Raw genomic sequence first — 19582 nt, 5'->3', positions numbered from 1 at the left:
TCTCTTCGTAAACAGAAAGAGCCCGCCGGCCGGCGGGGCAGCCGAGCCCCCGAGAGGGGAAATTCCGGCCTCCCCCCGCTGGCCCTCGGGGCGCTGGGCGGGGCTGCGGGCGGGACGGGGGACGCGCCCGGAGCGGGGTCGGCCTCGCCACGCCTCCCGGGGCCCCGAGTGCCCTCCGGCCTGGGGAGCCGGCGGCCGGATGCAGAGGGCGCCCCGACGCGGAGCTGGAAGGGCGACCCCGCCTCCGCCCCCGCCCCCGGCCGGCCGCCGAGGGAAGAGCGCTCAGCCCTGCCCGCGCCCCCACGCCGGAGGGTGTGTCCGTGTGCTCGGTGCCGGGGGGAGAACGGAGGCGCCGCGTGCTGCCCCCGCCGCGCCGCAGGAGCGCGGGGAGCTTCCCGGGACGCGGCCCGCCCCGCCCGGGTTTCGGTCCAGGCCACGCAAGCAGGGCGGTGAGGCGCGGCCCCCAGCGCGACCCACACTGTAAGCGCTTCGGCGAGGCCGCCGTGCGAGGTGACGGGGCGCTGCCCGAGGCCCGGGGTCCCCGCCAGCAAAGCCTGGCCTCGCTCCCTGCAGCCTTTATCGGAACTGGTTCCTGGTGGCACCGCCCGGCTACAAAGCGTATCTGCCCCGTCTCCTCCTAACCCCCAGCCCCGCGCCCCTGCCCGTACTTCCTGAGCCTCAGGACGTTTTGCAAGACAGCCCCGAGGGGGAGAGACGCTGTGAGGCGCCCACCCTCTCCATCTCGGCGACCCGGGCGTTGGACGTGTCAGGTGGAGCCCACACTCCTACGCCCTCGCCGAGTCCGCGTCCTGCCTTTGCTGTCCGCAAGCTCGCCTCGGGCCCACGCACCCTCACACGCACACAAGAGCGAGACTGCAGCGGACCCGCCCGAAGGCTCCCCACGTGTCTCCCACGGAAAGTGAGTTGTCAATCCCACCCAAGGAAGTCATCTGAGAATTGCGGGCGGACTGAGGCTACAGCTGAGACGAGAGGCGAGGCCCTCGCTGTAGGACCTTGACGCCCATCACTGCTTTGTGCTTGTGGGCCCGCGGCGTCGGGGATAACAAGGGCATGGACAGACGCCCGAGACTTTCGTAAAAGCGAGCCCAAATAGCAAATTAAACGGTGACGACTGATGGGGGACACTGAGCCATCCCCCCAGTTATTTTCAATACTTGACTGCAGCGGCGTGAGTGACGCGGGGCGGGGGACATTTACAAGTGGTCTCAGGGCCGGACCACCCCCGACCCTGGTCCCGGGGACTGGGCTTCCTCTGTTCTTGGAGGACGGCGCGCTGCCTGGACCGACCCTGCCGCCCTGACTCGGTGGATGCAGCCCGCGCCCGGGCGGGGAGAAGCCCGGCTGGCCGGGCCGCGGGCTCCGTGGAATTTGGCCGGGACTCAAAAGCAGATTATCCCAGTCTCGGCTGAAACTGTAGCATCAGCTCCCTTCGCCTTTTCTCTGGGAACCAGATTGGCCTGGTTGTTGCCTCTAATCATAACGTGAGAGACGTCTCTCCTCTATCTGTTGTCTGTGACCAACGAAGGATGATCTTTATAAGCAATCTTAAAAATAGAAACATGGAACCACCCCCTTGATGAGCTAATGAAAACCACACCTAATCTCCTGGGAAGTAAGTATTAGCCTTACTTCCTACATAGAGGTCTTCCAAATATAGTTGCATTTTAGGGAGCTGGTGAAATGGCTGCTCCAGTGGGGTTCTCTCTGGCTGTTCACTGCTTATGCAGTAGCAGATTTCACCTGGTGGGGTGCATTAAGAGATTTTACTCAGACACATGTTTAAAGTCCAGCAAAGGTTGGATCTGGTGACCCGGATTACCGGAGAGAGGGGACAATTGAAGAGAAAGAAGAAGTTTGCAGACCACTTGCATTTTTCTCCGTCAAGACTTTGTTACACAGGCTTGCAAAAGCAATCCCGCTCAGCATGCTGGAACAGTGAGGTTTAAACTTGCCAGGGAGAAACCACCAGAGCCGGAGTGTGCACAGCCAGAGGTGGCTGATTAAAGCACATTCATTACAAAGTAGCTCTGGAAGCCGTTTGCACCCAACAGAACGCACTTGAAAATTGGGTTGCAAGGTTGCAGTGTACTTGAAGAGGCTTTCTCCCCTGGCAGGTTGGGACAATAATAGGTTTGTCATCTTTAGTTTGGAAATCAGAGCTCATTTACTCAACAGAACCAAAACGATGGACAGTGGTAGGTGACCCAGTCAGTGCATCGGCCTGTGTAACCCTTAATGGGCTCTAGACTAATACATACAATACAGGACACTGCTTTCCAGTCTTCTTCATATTCAAAAAATATAATATTTTTAGAGAATACTCGGATCAACTGGAAAAAAGTAGGGGATAGCTATAGGTGGCTTGGTGAAAAATGTATTTCATTTTCTTAAATTATAATAAGAGTAAAATACAAAAGGCTTTGAGGAAGATCGTTAAATACTGAATTTCAGTAAAGCCTTAAATGAGATGTTTTTGAAGTTAGGAGGAACTTGAGCCTGATTTCGTGAGCATAACTTTTTTCTGTCTGGCTTTTGTTTTTGCAGCCATATACATACATATTTACCCATTCAGAGGTTTAAACAATGACCTCTTTACACTTCTGACAATAACCTTCAGATGAGAAACTGTACAGACACGTGAGTAATCAATTTAAAACCACCATTACAATCTTTAAATTTTTTGAACAGTAGAAATTGTATTTTATTTTATTTTTTTTATTTTATTTTATTTTTTTTTTTTTTGCGGTACGCGGGCCTCTCACTGTTGTGGCCTCTCCCGTTGCGGAGCACAGGCTCCGGACGGGCAGGCTCAGCGGCCATGGCTCACGGGCCCAGCCGCTCCGCGACATGTGGGATCTTCCCGGACCGGGGCACGAACCCGTGTCCCCTGCATCGGCAGGCGGACTCTCAACCACTGCGCCACCAGGGGAGCCCAGAAATTGTATTTTAGAAGTCCAGTAGGTCTTATTGTTTTCACTGACAGTAGGTAAGTTTCTTATGATGATGTGTGAGTGGATTTCAGTGATAAACGAACTTTTTCATATTCTTCCTAAGTTACAAAGCTGTCATTTGCAAAACTTGCATATGCACTGTCAGAGAATTTCGCTTGGATATGCCACTAAAAAGGCACAGCAGGTGGAAGGACAAGGCATCCGGGGGAGGAGATTCGGGACCGCCAGACCCACCCTGTCCCCCACCCCCAAGGCTGATGCTCCTTGGACTTCGGCCCTGCTCCTCTGGTACCTGAAACACAAACTGCTTCCTCCAGCCCGGCCCGGGCCCCCTGCAGCTGCTGGCGACGGGCCTGCTGGCCTCGCTCAGCATCTTGAGGTGTATTAGGATTCCCTCAGACCTGTGGGGACCACCACGTGCATCATTACATTCTGCTCTGCCCCCCACCCCCACCCCCGGCCACCCTACGGCATCCCAGAGAAGATTGCAGAGGCACCTGAATGCCTTAAGGGAGACGGGGCTATCTACATTCCTGCCACACCTGCATGCAAGGCTTTCCCCTGCGGACCACCCAGAGGGCAGACGAGGATGAAAGGGCCAGTCTCCTCTGTCCTCATCCTTCCTTTGCCTCCCCTCACCTTCTGTACTCACAACTTTTGCCATCACTGTGCAAAGTGGGAACAGCAAGGAAAGAGGGCAGTGGGGCCCGGGGCAGAGCTGGAGTCCTCACGTGGGGGAGATGGGGTGAGAAACCCCCAGCTTCCAGACGCCCTCAGCTGGGGCCGCTGTTTATCTCTGAAGGCCATGCTTAAACTGGGCCTAGGTGTGAGTCAGAGACCTCCTGTTCTCCTGTGCAGAAAGCTAAAACGCGGGTCTCTCAAAGTACCTACATCACACCGTTCTGTATGAAATGTATTATGCTTTTCTGTTCATTCCTTTGTGCTGTGACTTCCCCAGATGTGAGGTCCATGAACCACACGTTGAAAACAGAAACTACTGCCCCGGGCTTCCTTCTTGCACCTCCCAAATGGAAACTCCTGGAGCAGCATTTCTTAATCTAGGGCTTCCGAGATTACCACATGGTTTGGGACGCCCCCAGGAACTGTTCCAGGCTCTCTCCTCCGGCCAATGCAATCGCTTTCGTTTTCCCCATTTTTAGAGGGAGGAGGAGGGCTCAGCAGTGAGGCTCCCCCAAAGTGCACGGGGCCACATGTTGGAGCAGTCCCTGATGGATTTGTGGAAATTATCTCCTAAGCGTCTCCCACGACTCCTCATTAGCCAGAGTCCCCTCATCCCAGGACCACGCATCACCTGCAAACGCGACGTGAGAGACTACGGACAACTTACTGCTTGGGCGAGGCAAGGAGTGTTTTAAAACCTTAAGCACAGGCTGGCCTGCAAGTGTGAATGTAGAGGTAGAAAAAGAAAAATCACCAGAAGAGCATCCTCTCCCAAAACAATCATCACTAACCTCCTTTGAAACGGTGTTCTTCTTCACACCTTACATGTTAGGAAATTGGCCGGATTCGTATTTCAACAGCCTTTAAAAAAAGGTGTTGCCTGCTTATTCTCACGTGATTAGTTTAAACCCAGTGAGTTAAACACATTTGGGGGTTTGCCGTCGCACTTACAGCACTAAAGACAATTGCCAGCAGATTCCTGTCAGTGTGTATTGGGGAGACTTCTCCCCTTTCTTTCTTTTCTTTTTTTTTTTTTTTTAATTTGCGGTACGCGGGCCTCTCACTGTTGTGGCCTCTCCCGTTGCGGAGCACAGGCTCCGGACGCGCAGGCTCAGCGGCCACGGCTCACGGGCCCAGCCGCTCCGCGGCACGTGGGATCTTCCCGGACCGGGGCTCGAACCCGCGTCCCCTGCATTGGCAGGCGGGCTCCCAACCGCTGCGCCACCGGGGAAGCCCTCTCCCCTTTCTTAATCAAGGCGTGGGATTAATGTTCAGGAGAACATTTTTCTAGGTATCAAGCTGCTTCGATGGATGGATTTCGTAATAATGAAGCATCCTGATACATCCTGGCCCTATTAAAAATAATGGTAATAGCTGCCGTACTTTAAGCACCAGCTACGTCCCGAGCCGTGTGCTCCTGGCTCTCCTGAGGCGGGCACTAGTCTCTCTTTTTCGCCGGTAGGATGTACATGACTTTAGAGAGGCTGTAACTAATGTGTCCAAGGAGACCAGCCCCTCGTCGACGTCTGACCCCAAGTCCCGGGAAGCAACGTCTTGCATCCGCCGGCACGGGGTTAGATGGGCGCAGAAGCGCCTGGGCGCCTGGCTACGTCTGCCGCTGCCGCTCGGAGGCGAAGGGACTGAACGTCAGCCAGTTGTGAAAGGCTCCCCGCTGCTTTTCCCATCCTGGCCTCTCCTTTGCCGGGGGTTGGTTTTCCTTGTCAGGCTCTAGCCTCCGGCTCCCTTCTGCCAGATGTGAATAACTTTCAGACCTACCTCTACTGGGTCTTCAGCTGGATAATCTTTTCTCTCTCAGCATGGGAGGAGAGGTTCTGAAAGCATTTCAGCCGTCTTCCAGGGGCCACAGATGTGGAAGAGGGCTGAGCCCAGGAAGCCTCAGAAGTGGAACGCCAGTTTTGCTTATGCTTAAGGGAAACCAGCTTTAATGCCTCTTGGGATCTGTGGGAGCCCAGAGAGACTTCCCGCCCCCTCTCAGCCTGGTGCTGGGTGTGATGATGGGTGCTTAGAGGCACTGCTGGGGCTTCAGAGCATCCTGAGATGTTCTCATGGATGCTGAGGGTGGATGGATGGGCAGTTTTCCCCACTCACCCACCCAGCTCTGGCACAGAGCACAGCCCCCCAAGGCCAAGGCTCTCCCCCAAACAAGGGGCCTCACCCAAAGCCCTACAGACATGCTGGATGGAGCCTATTTCTTCTATCAGCTCACAGAGCCGGTGATAAACTCTTCAGGATTGGTGACAGCTGGTTGTTAAATACAGTCATGACTAAACATAAAATTATATAAAATTACAAGGAAATGAAATATGTATTAAAGACAATGTAATAAATATGAAAAACTTTCCACTTCCCGATTATTCTGTTGCATTTTATTGCTTTCCAGGCTCTCGCTCATGTCTATTACATCCACATGGTGGAAATCCTACGCCGTGATGGGTTCCTGTATATCTCTTTCCAACTCTGCACTTGGTGGCCTCGAGTTAGCAGCTGAAAATAGGCCATCGTGGGAGTATTTACACCACAGAAACCAGCAAATGCTACAAACCGGGGCAGGGCTTTCACAAAGCTGGTTGTTAAATATTTACCAGCACAGAACTGCGTCCAGGTACTTGTGACACCCTTTTTAGGTACTTCTGACACACTTTAGGCTATTCCTTTTTGTACTCTACCCTCCCTTTTCTAACACTCAATAATACATCGGAGTAACTTTTATTTCTACCCAAGGAGCAAAATCTCCAGCAATGAAGGGTGATCGTGGGCCCCCACCTCTCTGTCCTTCCTAGAGTTTCATCTCTGTTCTAACAGTAAAGCCGTGGGAAGGGGAGAAGGGCATCGAGGGTCTGTCCCGGCAGCGAGGCTGCAGCCTGAGCTGACCCCTCAGGAACAGCGGCAGCGGACACTTTCCCTCATAATCTAAGCCTCCGAGCCGATGCTGGCTGGGTTTACCATGGGTGCTGCCCACTGCCTCTTAGGAATCCCCTGGGGAATTCTTGTTCAGTACACAGGGGCTTGGGCCCCTGAGGTGTGCATTTCAGAAAGCTCCAAGAGCATGGAAGTATGGGGCGAGCAACAAGAACACGTGTCACGTTCACACCTGTGCTTTACTGCTTTCTGTCCATGGGACTGTAGGCAAATCAATAAATTCACGGAGCTTTAGTTTCTTTATTTATAGAAAGGGAAACAAAAGTTACTTTGTTTTCATTTTGCTTTTTACACTTTCTTTTTTTTTTTTAATGACATCAAGCGCTATCAACAACTCACAGCTTTGACACCAGGAGAAAAGTGAAATCCATTATTACGTGTCTTTATACGATACTAAACTACTTTTGAAAAACACAATACTCTCATATATTTGTCAGTTCTTATCATTCCTACAATACCCTTGAAAGTGACTGTCTTGAGGCCTGTTTGACCTTTGAGGAATCTGAAATTTACAGTAAGTAACTTATCTGAGATTACTCAGATAATACACAGAGCCAAAATTCTAACCTACTCTCGCTACTTGCAAAACTCTGCATCAACTATACGCCAATATAAAACAAAAATTTAAAAATAAATTTAAAAACGACATAAGTAAATAAATAAAGACGCAAACTAAAAAATCAAAAGCCTATGCAGCCATTAGATTTATGATATTCTTTGACATAGTGGGTGCTAAGTCATCCATTGGAGAGCCACTTACGGGGGTCAATAGCCTCCAGGGACAATCCTCACCACACATCTGCTGCTATTTATTGTCCGCGAAGCCCCTGGCCAGTCCTCCCTACTTCTGCCTGCAGCCCTGCTCTCAGAGGACACACCAGCCTCCCCCCAAGCCCATCTTGGCTGCTTGAAACCTGCCACGATGGGTGGTTCTAGCTAATTGAACTGCGGGAGAGTCAACAACCTGGGCTTCACCCGCCAGATCCAAGATTCATGAGCATATTCCAGGGCACAGACCTCCGAGAGGGGCTGGAAAAGCAAGATGCCTCTTCTTAGCCGTAGGTAATTAAAGTTGGAGAAGCTCCAGACACACCACACGTTCCCGGTGCTCAGGTCGTAGCTTTAACTGCCCCCAAAAGAACTCCGAATTAGAGATCACACCAAGAATCTGTACTTTGTAAAAATTTAAATCTGATGGCAAAACAAGTCATGTTCAGGAAAGACATTCTGGTAAATAGAGATAATGAAATGTACCCCCTGTCCCAATACTCAGCTCAGCCGTAACTACCGTCAACATCGCAGTGAGAACATCAGTCTGATTTTTTTGTTTGTTTGTTTGTAATGCACAGAAATTAAGATTGTGTTGCCTTTACCCCTGGTGACTGCTTCTAAAATTAGCTTTGCAAGTGAGAAGCAAAGAATAACCACCACACTATTTAGAAGGCAATTTGCTCACTCATTTGTTTATTCACCGAACACTTGAGTGAGTATTATACGGCAGGCACAGTTCCAGGTGCCGGGAAACAGCAGTAGACAAACTCAATGGCCTTCAGAGAACCTATAGCCTGGGGACAGCAGAACACTGGAGAAACAAATACATATAAGAGGTCAACTTCTGACAAGCGCCATGACGGAAATGAACAAGGTGGAGGAAGTAAAGGGAAGTGAAAGATGCTTATGCACTGGATCTTGCTAAGCTCAGAGAGGACCTTTCTGAGAAGGTGCCCCTGACATAAAGATAATGACGTAGATGACAGCAGCCTGATATAGGTCAGAAGTCACCGTGTAGTTGTAGCTGTTAATCACTTAAATCCATGCTTCAATTTTGTTATGAGCTGATGTCGATCAATTCTCAAAGTAAGCAAAGATCTTAGAGGTGATTTAATCTAACACCTTCACTTTATAAATGATGAAGAGGATGTCAGGGCGGTGACTTAGCCAAAATTATGTTACTAGCAAAGAGCAGAACTATGTCTAGAGGCTAACTTTTGTGACCCACAAATCCCATCTATTATTACCATAACATGCATCTCCTTTTAAAGAAGCATAATATAAAGAAATGTTGGGCTTCCCTGGTGGCGCAGCGGTTGAGAGTCCGCCTGCCGACGCAGGGGACGCGGGTTCGTGCCCCGGTCCGGGAGGATCCCACGTGCCGCGGAGCGGCTGGGCCCGTGAGCCGTGGCCGCTGAGCCTGCGCGTCCGGAGCCTGTGCTCCGCAACGGGAGAGGCCACAACAGTGAGAGGCCCGCGTACCGCAAAAAAAAAAAAAAAAAAAAAAAAAGAAATGTTGCTCTTTACGGTTCCCATAAATACACTGTAATCAAATATAATCAGTTACATAGTATCTGGTATCTTTTCTTTTTTTCCCTGATGCAAAGTCTGGGGTGAAAGAAAGAACAAGTGTTTTAGTGTCAGTTGCGTAACATCCGGATGCCTTTTCTTTTTCTTCTTTCTCTATTTTTTCCTTCTTTCTTTCTTTCTCTTTCTTTCTTTCTTTCTTTCTTTCTTTCTTTCTTTCTTTCTTTCTTTCTTTCTTTCTTTCTTTCTTTCTTCCTCCCTTCCTTCCTTTCTTTCTCTCTCTTTTTCTTTCTTTTCTTTTTTTCCTTCCTTGTCATTCCCTAGCTGTGTGATTTGGAAAAGCTACTTAATCTTCTGAGCTTTAGTGTCCTTACTTACGAAACCAGGATGCATCATAAATGTGGTTTTTATTCCAATGTTTAAATGGAGGAAAGAGTGAGAGGTTATAAGGGGAAAAAAGAGCATACATAGAATGATAAAAGTTAACGTCTTCTACACAGGGGAAATAGAGTCAAGCTTGCCAGTGGTTGGGTTTTTCTTGCAACCGAGTAGGGCTCAGGTTAGTAACAGAAACCCTGGGTCAGTGTGTGGAGAAACCTGGTAACCAATCCAGCAGTTCGAAGCTGTATCGCTGTGGTTTTTCTCTTTAAGTAACCAAACCTTCCGGTTTTCTTTGGTGCCTGTTTTCTAACACTTGCTTTATTTATTGCATCATCAGCTGGGTGGTAGTGGTGTCATTTCTACCAGTGAACTGGATTGTCCCTCTGCAAATCTCCCTGGGGTTCTTGGAAAATTATCCGAAATTGATCACAGCCAGGACATTTTGAAGGAAATACCCAACTAAGAAATCATTGACTGTTCTACAGAGTTTGCAGAGTTGTGAGGAAGATCTTAAGAGTCTCTTTTCGAAAGGTCAATTTAAAGCTCTATGTTTAGGTCTCAGAGATCTCCACGGCATGCTCATTTTTTAGAACACTGAAGCAGACAGGATGAAGCCTAACTTTAATGTGTTTGAGCCTTTAGCTTTGAGGCTCCTCAAGCAGGCTGCTCTTTTCCTATCCCAGCTGGGGCTATCCCACAGACCAAGCAGTAGTGGTCTGACCCAGGGAGAAGATGTGGCTCCATCCCAAGGATGGGAACCACACTCTTCCCAGATTCCAGTCCCCTCCAACTCAAGGCTGCTTTCCTCTGCTTTGCAGCCCCTGGCAGGCATTTCTGCCCAGAAAAAGGCATTCTCACTGCGGCTTGTTGGCAGCAACATTTCCAGAGGTGTGGGCAATGCAGCCAGTGACAGATGGCCCCGAGAAGGGACACCAGCCTGCAGAGGAAAGAAACCTGGTACTGCAATGTCGCTTCCCTCTTGCCTCTTCAAAGAAATCTTCTTTCATCTTTCTTTCCTTTCCTTTTTTTTTTTTTTAAAGAAAATAAGATATGAGTTAGCATTAAATGTGGCAAGAATAAAAATGAATATTTCTGTGCTGGTGACTATGTGTCTGAGTTTATGGGCTTGCTGGCATCTAAGGTCATGGACCTCATCATTAAAGACAGGATCACAATGAAAACTCACCTATAAGTGAATCAGTAGAACTCTTTGTAATCTAAGTAAAAAAAAAAAAAAAAAAAAAATAGCATAAGCATGGACTTCCCTGGTGGTGCAGTGGTTAAGAATCCACCTGCCAATGCAGGGGACACGGGTTCGATCCCTGGTCCGGTAAGATCCCACATGCCGCGGAGCAACTAATCCCGTGCGCCACAACTACTGAGCCTGTGTGCCACAACTACTGAAGCCCGCACGCCTAGAGCCCGTGCTCCACAACGAAGAGTAGCCCCTGCTCGCCGCAACTAGAGAAAAGCCCGCGTGCAGCAATGAAGACCCAACACAGACAAAAACCCCACAAAAATAGTATAGGCAAATATAGCCATTATTATTATTACTATTGAGAGGGAGTAAAATATGCCACCTCAAAATATACCAGTTTAGTATATTGATTATTCTGAATTAGGTTCACTTGAAAAACAGCTGGTACAAGACACACTGACCCTCCTTTTTCCCCCTGAAAGCATGAAATAAGTGTCCCATGTGAAGTGATCCTCCCTGTACCAGAAAGGTAGAAAGACATCCTTATCACCAGAGATAAGGAATTCAAGGCTGAGAAGGCCGTGTAAACAAATCTTGTTATTTGCTCACTAATTTACTGCCCCAAAAGCCCACACTTCTTCCTGTTGTGGATTCTTCACAAATTTACTGTTTCTCTGTCTAAAAGGTATAAAAGCTGCTTGCTTTAGTCACTTCTTTGAGTCCCATATTTTTATGGACTCCCTTCCATACAAAAATTCAATTTGTTTTTCTTCTGTTCAGTGTGTCTTGTGTCCATGTAATGATTAGATCAGCCAAAGAACTTAGAAGGAAAGAGGAAAAGCTTTCCTCCCCTGCATTACAAATATGGCAAAAAAGCATCTCCGTGGAGAAAAGTGCATAATAACTCTAGCAATGACTAGATAAGATGAGATGTTTTTTCATGGGATAAACAACTTCTTCGGAAAAGTGTAGAATTTCATGGGATTCTACACACACACACACACACACACACACACACACACAGCAGTGATTCTCAAGCTCGAGCATACCTAACACTAACAGCTCGTAAAAAAATGCAGATTCCTAAATGCTAACCCCTAGATAGTCTGATTAAGTAAGTCTGGGGGTACAACCCAGAACTCTCTATTTTAGCAAGCCCACCAAATGCTTCTGATGCAAGAATCAGGTCCCTGGACCAACTTCAGAAATCCTAGCCTCCCCAAAGAGAAAGAACACTTAGTGTGAAATATATGAGGTAAAACTGCAGGAACATTGGTATCCCATTTCCAAAGCCTATGTTCACATTTTAAAACATTTGATTATAAGCATTTGTACTCTCAATCTAATGTTCCATGTTCATGTTCCCCAAACAGCAGCAACCACTTTAAAAAAAAGTCACAGGAGAAAGAGAAAAACTGTCAGTGCCACTACTTTATATAAAGCATCTCGGGGAATGAAGATACAAAACACTTTCAATTAAGGCAACTTTGTAGCTCAGAGCTCTGTTTAGTTCACTTAATAGAAGAGATTCTTGTGGTCCTAATAGAAATATTTCCCATGATTTGAGGTCTGTACAAAAGCCCTCTATGTGTCTGGAGGTGCCTGAACTACTCTTTCTTTAAGGGTCTTCTGTTGTTGTTTTTAAAAAGTACTGTTAAAATATCATACTTTTTCTTGAGAAAGAAAGAGATATTGACCAAGCTGGGACTGTTGCTTACCCTAATTACTATTCTACCTTTACTCACAGCTTTTTTTTTTTTTTTTTTTTTTACCTTGGGCAAATTATTTAATCTATGCTTCAGTTTCCTCACCCATAAAATGAGGATGATAATAGTTTATTTTATCAATTCTAAGATGAACATTTCCCCCATATTTTAATATTGTTGAAATCAGAGTGCACCTCACTATTGACAATTGTTTAAAAAGCATTGCGTCCTAGATTAATTGGCAGATTTTTCTTAGGGGTGCATAAAATAATGGAGTGTCTTATAATGAGGATGTCTTAGGTTAGATGAAATATGATAATAATATGGATATCCTAAGGTTTTGTGAGGGTTAACTGAGCCAAAAACCAAAATGCTTAGAACTGTGACTCGCTAATAATTAATCACTTGATAAATATAATCTTAATATTCTCAGCCATGGATGGATGGTAAATTAACTAGTCCCTCCTTGGTGGCCCTTTAGATTGTCTCCACTATTCCTACCATTATATTCTGCATCAAATATCTTTGTATGTAAACCTTTAAGTGCACCTCTAATTAGGACAGATTCCTAGAAATGGAATTACCAGGTCAGAAAGGAAGGACGTATTGAAAGGACGGACTTAAAGTCAGTCAAACCTGGGTTACGATCACCAAAGGATCTTAGTCATTTTATGTAATCTTTCTACATCTCAATTTTTGCATGTATCACATGGGGATAATAATAAAATCCACGGGTGTTACAGAGAAAAACCACAGGCCCAGAATGGCATCACTTGGGCTAAAGCCCAAGATATCAAGCCTCGACTTAATACCTCACCTATTTGCAGTTTCAACCTCCCTTGGAAATGTAATCTTAATCAACCAGTCTGGAATTTTCTGGTCAGCACCAGTGACACCCTCTATCCCGTGGGCCCTTTCCATCCCCCCGCGGACCCCAGAGGAAGAGGCCAGCTGTTTGATAAAATCCACGCTATTCCCTTCCCCACCCCACACCCCCCAAAAGTGTCCTGGCCTGAAAATAATCGTTTCCTTTCTTTTGCTAATAGCTCCCTTGTCCCGCCCGTCTCTCTATAATAACCCTCCATTTGGTATAACCCCTTGGGGTGCCTTTTAGTTTGCAAGGTTGGGGGCTGCCCTGTTCAAGGAACCCTGGAATGAAACTAATCAGAGCTTCAAATTTACTCGGTGGAATTTTGTTTCTTTAACACAGGCATATTGTGAGGTTTAAATAACATGATGCAATTAGACAGCATACAGTACTGGCCCAGAGTAAGGTAAAAATGAATGTAAGCTATTTTCCTGGGGCGTTGAGACCCCAACAGTAAGAAGGGCTTCACGCCAGCTTTGGAGGGGTCTGCGCTGCACTGCTTGAAATCACCAGTTTCCAACAGTGACCCCGTGTGGCCATGATAGAAACAGCCTCCGCGGGGAGGAGGCCTGGGTCGTCAGAACTGATGAGTTTCGCTCAGTTCTTTCTCCCGTGTTGGTTGAGCACAGCGTCCGCTGGCAAAAGCCCGTGCCTGGGGTTCTTGAACAACCTGAGAGCGACGGACTCAGGGAAGGAAGAAGGGGCTCCGCCGATCTGAAGAGAACGGCCTGAGCGATTGCTTTAAATGTTGACAGGGGGTGACCTCCCAGGTACCAGGGAACTGGGGAAACAGTTTATCATCATTTCTGCGGAAACTGCATAGGGACAGCTGATCGCCCTGCATAATATAACCATGAGACGTCACTTTGGCAGTCGTATTTGTCCATTGTAAGTCCCAACCAATTCTAAGACTGAATTTCAGTGAGTGTTTGGGATGGGTAGCTGATACCCAGGCTATAACTCACCAAAGGCCTCCTGGCTTTGAACTTCCGGAGCAGCCAGGAGTTTATATAATGAGCACATTGAAAATATTCAACAACTGGCTTCAGATGATCCATTTTCTTATCTTCGTCGATTGTATGTCACAGAACATCACGCCAACCTTAATTCCCTGCTTTCTACAACCTACCCATAAAGATTAACTACAAGAGAATATGATTTTAAAAGAAGCTTTTAGTTTCTAAAGTAGATATAGCTTCTAGAACTACAGAGCTGCAAGTAACAGCTTAAAAATGGCTATAAACCATAAAACCCAAAGATATGGATGTGAACGGTCAGTTTGAATTACAATAAATGTAGAATGCATAATCGTAAAACTTTACATGATTTTTCAATGTAGTTTGACCATATAGCATAGAAGAATGTATATAATAACTTCAAAAACCGAGTTATATGGAAAATCTAAGATACTTCAAGGTACATACTTCCTTTTCCGCCGTATATACATAATAAAGTTTAAAGGTGTGAAATGCAGACAAAGAAAGTAAGTCTCCCTGCCTGCCCCGGTCATTAGAGCCTCAATTCATCTCCTTGGAGGCAAGCTGTAGATTTGAGACATTTTACATTTTTTAATGAAGGAGTATTTTAAATCTTTAAAATCAAATTTAGAGTTATAATGTTTCAAAATGTTTAAAAGTTCAAAAGCTGCACAAGGTATAAACAATCCCCTCCCACACTTGTCTTACAGCCTTTCAATCTCATCTCCAGAGTCAACAAAGGCTTCCAGATTTTTTGTGTGTCCTTCCAGAGATAGTCTGTACACACACAAGTGTGTGTGTGTGTGTGTGTGTGTTCAGTGTCCTACCCCCTGTTTGCTTTACTTAGCAATTTTAGCAATATATCTTTTTTAAATAAAAAACTTGTTTTAATTGAAGTATAGTTGATTTACAATATTGCGTTAGTTTCTGCTGTACAAAGTGATTCAGTTATACACTTATATATTCTTTTTCATGTTCTTTTCCATTATGGTTTATTACAAGATATTGAATTAACGATGTATCTTGAAGATTGTCCCAGTTCAGCAGATAAAGAGCCTCCTCTTTCATTTAGGTTATTTATTATCTCCCCCTCGAAGAGCAAGTATGTCTCTACAATACATTTCTAGAAATAGAATCGCAAAGTTATATGCATTTGTAGTTCTGAAAAGTATTGCCAAGCTTTCTGAAGGAAATTTCGAAAAGTTTCGACTGGTTCAAAGAAAGTCACACGTAGTTGGCATTTCAATTTTCATTCCAAAGCCTGGTTTCATAAACAACGGAAAGGTAACTTTAGTCTCATGTCTGTCCAAATTATCTCAATTCCAAACTGGTAGAAGATTAATAAATTCTTTGTCTTCAAACACGTAAAATTATAATAAAAAGTCTGTTTACTATATAGGGAGCAAATGGAAGAAAATGGCTATCAAACCGAGTGGAAATGAAAACTAATAGGTCAGCTTATGAATAAGTATTTTAAAATTTAGTTCATAATTCAATGAATTGTGAACTATTATGTTCTTACTGCCAGAGGGTCAGGGATGGGTGAGTCACCAACTCTGTGACATCAACCTGCTCACAATCTTGAGAGAGACAGACAGACAGACACACACAGAGAGAGAAAGACAGAGAGAGAGAGAGAACCGCTCTTGTGTGTTCTAGCGGCCCACCCCTCGCTCACAACACACCTCACCTTTTTGGGAACGTCTGCCCCAGGCTCACCTTCCCGTCTAGCATTTACCACTAGACACAACTTACCTACGGATCAGGCTATCCGCCTCCGCAGAAGGTAGACTCCCTGAGGGCAGAAACGCGGTTTGCTCTTCTTTTTTCACTTTTTTAATAATTAATTTTTATTGGAGTGGAGGTGCTTTTCAATGTTGTGTTAGTTTCTGCTGTACAGCCAAGCGAATCAGCTCTATGTATGCACGCATCCCCTCTTTTTTGGATTTCCTTCCCATTGAAGTCACCTCAGAGCGTTGAGTAGAGTTCCCTGTGCTACACAGTAGCTTCTCATTAGTGACCTATTTCATACATAGTATCGGTGGTGGATATGTGTCAATCCTAGTCTCCCACTTCACCCCTCACCCCCCCTTCCCCGCCTGGTATCCCTATGTTTGTTCTCTACATCTGAGTCCCTATTTCTGTTTCGCAGATAAGATCCTCTGTACCATTTTTCTAGATGCCACATTCATGCGTTAATATACGATACATGTTTTTCTCTTTCTGACTGACTTCACGCTGTATGACAGTCAACCTGGTTTTCTCTTGATATAAACCTTACAGCACCTTACGGTACTGGCACAGAATCTTAAGGGAATACGTTTTCATTGAGTTCTAAGTCTTGGTGTTGTGAGCAAAGAGAAGATCCTATGCTCCTCTTCCTGCAGTTTAGCAGATGAAAATGACAAAAGCAAGACTTTGAGTTTCCTTCCTAAGGACACACACAGCAGATTCGGGTCCAGGCAGGACCGGAAGGCAGCCAGCCTCCTGACTCCCAGGCCAGCGCTCTTGTTCCCATTTCCTGATGCTTTTGCCTGATCTTCGGGGTGGCCAGGGCTTGCCCTCATCCAAGGTGCTAGGCTGAGCCTTGAAGAACTGCTATGAGACTGGTTCTCTGGGCTTAAGCAAAGCATGAATGGATGGGTGGGATTAAGATAAAAATATATTTCTGTTTACCAACATATAGGCAAGTTTTTCTGCATGTGTTGGTCAAAAGCTAGTGAAAGTGGTTTGTGAGCTTCCCTTGCTGCTACTTGTAGCACTTCGTGCCCTAAGGGCCATTTCCTGATTAGATGATGTGATGCAGAGAAGGCAGCAGAAGCCTACAGTTCCACCTTTGACTGAACGCTCAGGCGTTTGGTAAAGGAGATTAAGTCTCTAGCATCAGCTCTGTGGTTGCACATACGGTGTAAGCGAGCGGGACCCTAGGAGGCCTTCCCAGAATAGACCACCACCCGTGCCCTCTGCCTGCCTTTTGTCTGTAGGAGAACTTCAGTCGAAAAATAAATTTGATCAGAGAACTGAGAAAATGCAGGAAGAAAGGAAAGCAGTCAAGCAAACAAAATAATAATAATTTAGCCATTAAACAAAGTCAAGGACATTTAGGTCCTCCTCAAAGACTATAGATACTCTTCTGAGACACGTCCTTTGAGCTGGTTTGCAGCTGCCGGAAACCCCCTCCAGGTGGAAGAAGTGACCACAAGCGCGCAGACCCCAGACCGGTTGGAACCAGAAGGTTGATGACACCGACTCGCAATTACCTCACCACCAGCCAATCAGAAGAGTGCCCACAAGTTGACCACGCCCCGCTCCTTTAACACTATAAGACTCCTCACTACCCCCTCCAGGGTGGGTCACACAGTCTTGAGGGCGGTAGCCCGCTGTGGCCCCCTTTGCCTGGCAAAGCAATAAAAACTACTCTTTCCACTTCACCCAAAACTGTCTCTGTGTTTCTATTCGGCACCGGGGAACAGAGGGTGAGTTTCGACAACAATAGGAGGGCAGGAATCTCAGACATTTGTGCGTGAGAACCGTGGATTTTACTCAAAGATGATTTGAAGGGAAAAGTAAAGTACGGCATCCTTCAGTATCCTCAGCGGATTCGTTCCAGGACCCCTGCAGATTCCAAACTCCACGGACGCTCAAGTCCCTTAGATAAAGTGGCATAGTATTTGCGTACAACCTACACGAGTCCTCCTGGATGCAGTCCGCCCTTGGTCAATAAGGAGGTTGGGGTACTGACCCCTGGGAAGTGCAAAATCCACAGATAGCTTTTTTTTAAATTTAAATTTTATTTTTAAAAATTTATTTTTGGTTGCGTTGGGTCTCTGTTGCTGCACATGGGCTTTCTCTAGTTGAGTCGAGGGGGGCTTCTCATTGCGGTCTTCTCTAGTTGCAGAGCACGAGCTCTAGGCACGTGGGTTTCAGTACTTGTGGCACCTGGGCTCAGTAGTTGTGGCGCACGGGCTTAGTTGCTCCACGGCGTGTGGGATCTTCCCGGACCAGGGCTCAAACCCGTGTCCCCTGCATTGGCAGGCGGATTCTTAACCACTGCGCCACCAGGGAAGCCCCCACATATAGCTTTGAACTCCTCCAAAACTTAACTACTAACAGCCTATTACTGACTGGAAGCCTTACCAATAACATAAACAGTCAGTTAACACATATTTTGTATGTTTTATATATTATATACTGTATTCTTACAATAAAGTAAGCTAGAGAAAAGAAAATGTTATTAAGGAAGTTGTAAGGAAGATAAAATACATTTACTATATCAGATTTATCAATATTGTAAGTTTATGTCTTCTGTTTATAAGATGAATTGTCTGTCGGTTCCTACATCAATATTGTTTTATAAGATAAAAAACACTTTAGAGGGCTTCCCTGGTGGCGCAGTGGTTGAGAGTCCGCCTGCCGATGCAGGGGACGCGGGTTCGTGCCCCGGTCCGGGAGGATCCCATATGCCACGCAGCGGCTGGGCCCGTGAGCCATGGCCGCTGAGCCTGCGCGTCCGGAGCCTGAGCTCCGCAACGGGAGAGGCCACGACAGTGAGAGGCCCGCGTACCACAAAAAAACAACAACAACAACAACAACAACAAAAAACACTGTAGATATCATACATATTACTAACGCTAGCCATCAAATATGAAAAGACAATGTGAAAAGGAAATTTGTATTTATTTACAGGTAGAACAATTCTGCATTGATAACAAGGAAGCAGCAGTATGACTACTTTATGGCCGCCTCGTGTCATGGATAAGATTGCTTCACAGCTCACATGCGCTGATGAATGGATCACAAAATGTTATGGCATACGGTGTTACAGTCAGAGTCATAATACCGTATTGGAAACATTGTTACATTTTTTTAAAAACCACTTAGCTAGGATGATAGGCTGATACACAACTTCTCTAATTAAGAGACAGAGGCATACTGGACGGTAATGTAATTCTTTGAAAGCAAAGCTATAAAAGAGTAAGGAAACTAACTCATTCTTAATTTCATATTAAATATCACTCACCTTATGCCTATGTAAAGATAGACTAGTATCTACATATAGTTTATGAATTCATAACGTAAACTTTTTCTTATTTTTCTTGATATTTCTAGGCTATGAGTTTCACCTGTAAGTTTTTCCAAATTGTCACAAACGTCCAGAAAACTTTCCGACATATTTATTGAAAAAAATTCACATGTTAGGTAGAGTCATGCAGTTCAAAGCCGTGTTGTTCAAGAGCCAATTGTACTTTAAATCATCTCTAGATTACTTATAATATCTAATACACTTTAAATGCTATGTAAATAGTTGCCTTCATGGGGAAAATTCAAGTTTGGCTTTTTAGAAGTTTCTGGAATTTTATTTTTCAATGTTTTACATCTGTGATTGGTTGAACCTGCAGATGTGGAAACGGTGGATAGAGAGGACTGACTAATTCTACAGTGAGGAAAAGTGTTATTTTTCTACTGCAGCAAAAATATAAATATTGTAGAGAATGCAAAATTTTCATGATTTTATAGATAAAAAACATAATTTCACAGAAATGGCAAGATTGTGATAGCTC

The 19582-nt window shown here is 45.9% G+C and overlaps 1 long non-coding RNA gene across 3 annotated transcripts; it reads left to right on the top strand.

Moving 5' to 3' along the window:
• Positions 1-12: 12 nt before the first annotated feature.
• On the top strand, positions 13-10250 carry LOC136793882 (uncharacterized). Of its 3 annotated transcripts, none has more exons than XR_010839969.1 (3): positions 13-1633; positions 2566-2658; positions 10091-10250. It is a non-coding gene; the product is annotated as an uncharacterized lncRNA (long non-coding RNA). The 3 variants fall into 3 exon arrangements; XR_010839970.1 differs by lacking the exon at positions 10091-10250 and adding an exon at positions 6055-6098; XR_010839968.1 differs by lacking the exon at positions 10091-10250 and adding an exon at positions 3931-6017.
• Positions 10251-19582: the final 9332 nt, after the last annotated feature.

This window comes from Kogia breviceps, chromosome 3 (genome assembly GCF_026419965.1).
Source record: "Kogia breviceps isolate mKogBre1 chromosome 3, mKogBre1 haplotype 1, whole genome shotgun sequence".
Taxonomy (NCBI): Eukaryota; Metazoa; Chordata; class Mammalia; order Artiodactyla; family Physeteridae; genus Kogia; species Kogia breviceps.
This window is presented reverse-complemented; position numbering and strand designations above follow the sequence as displayed.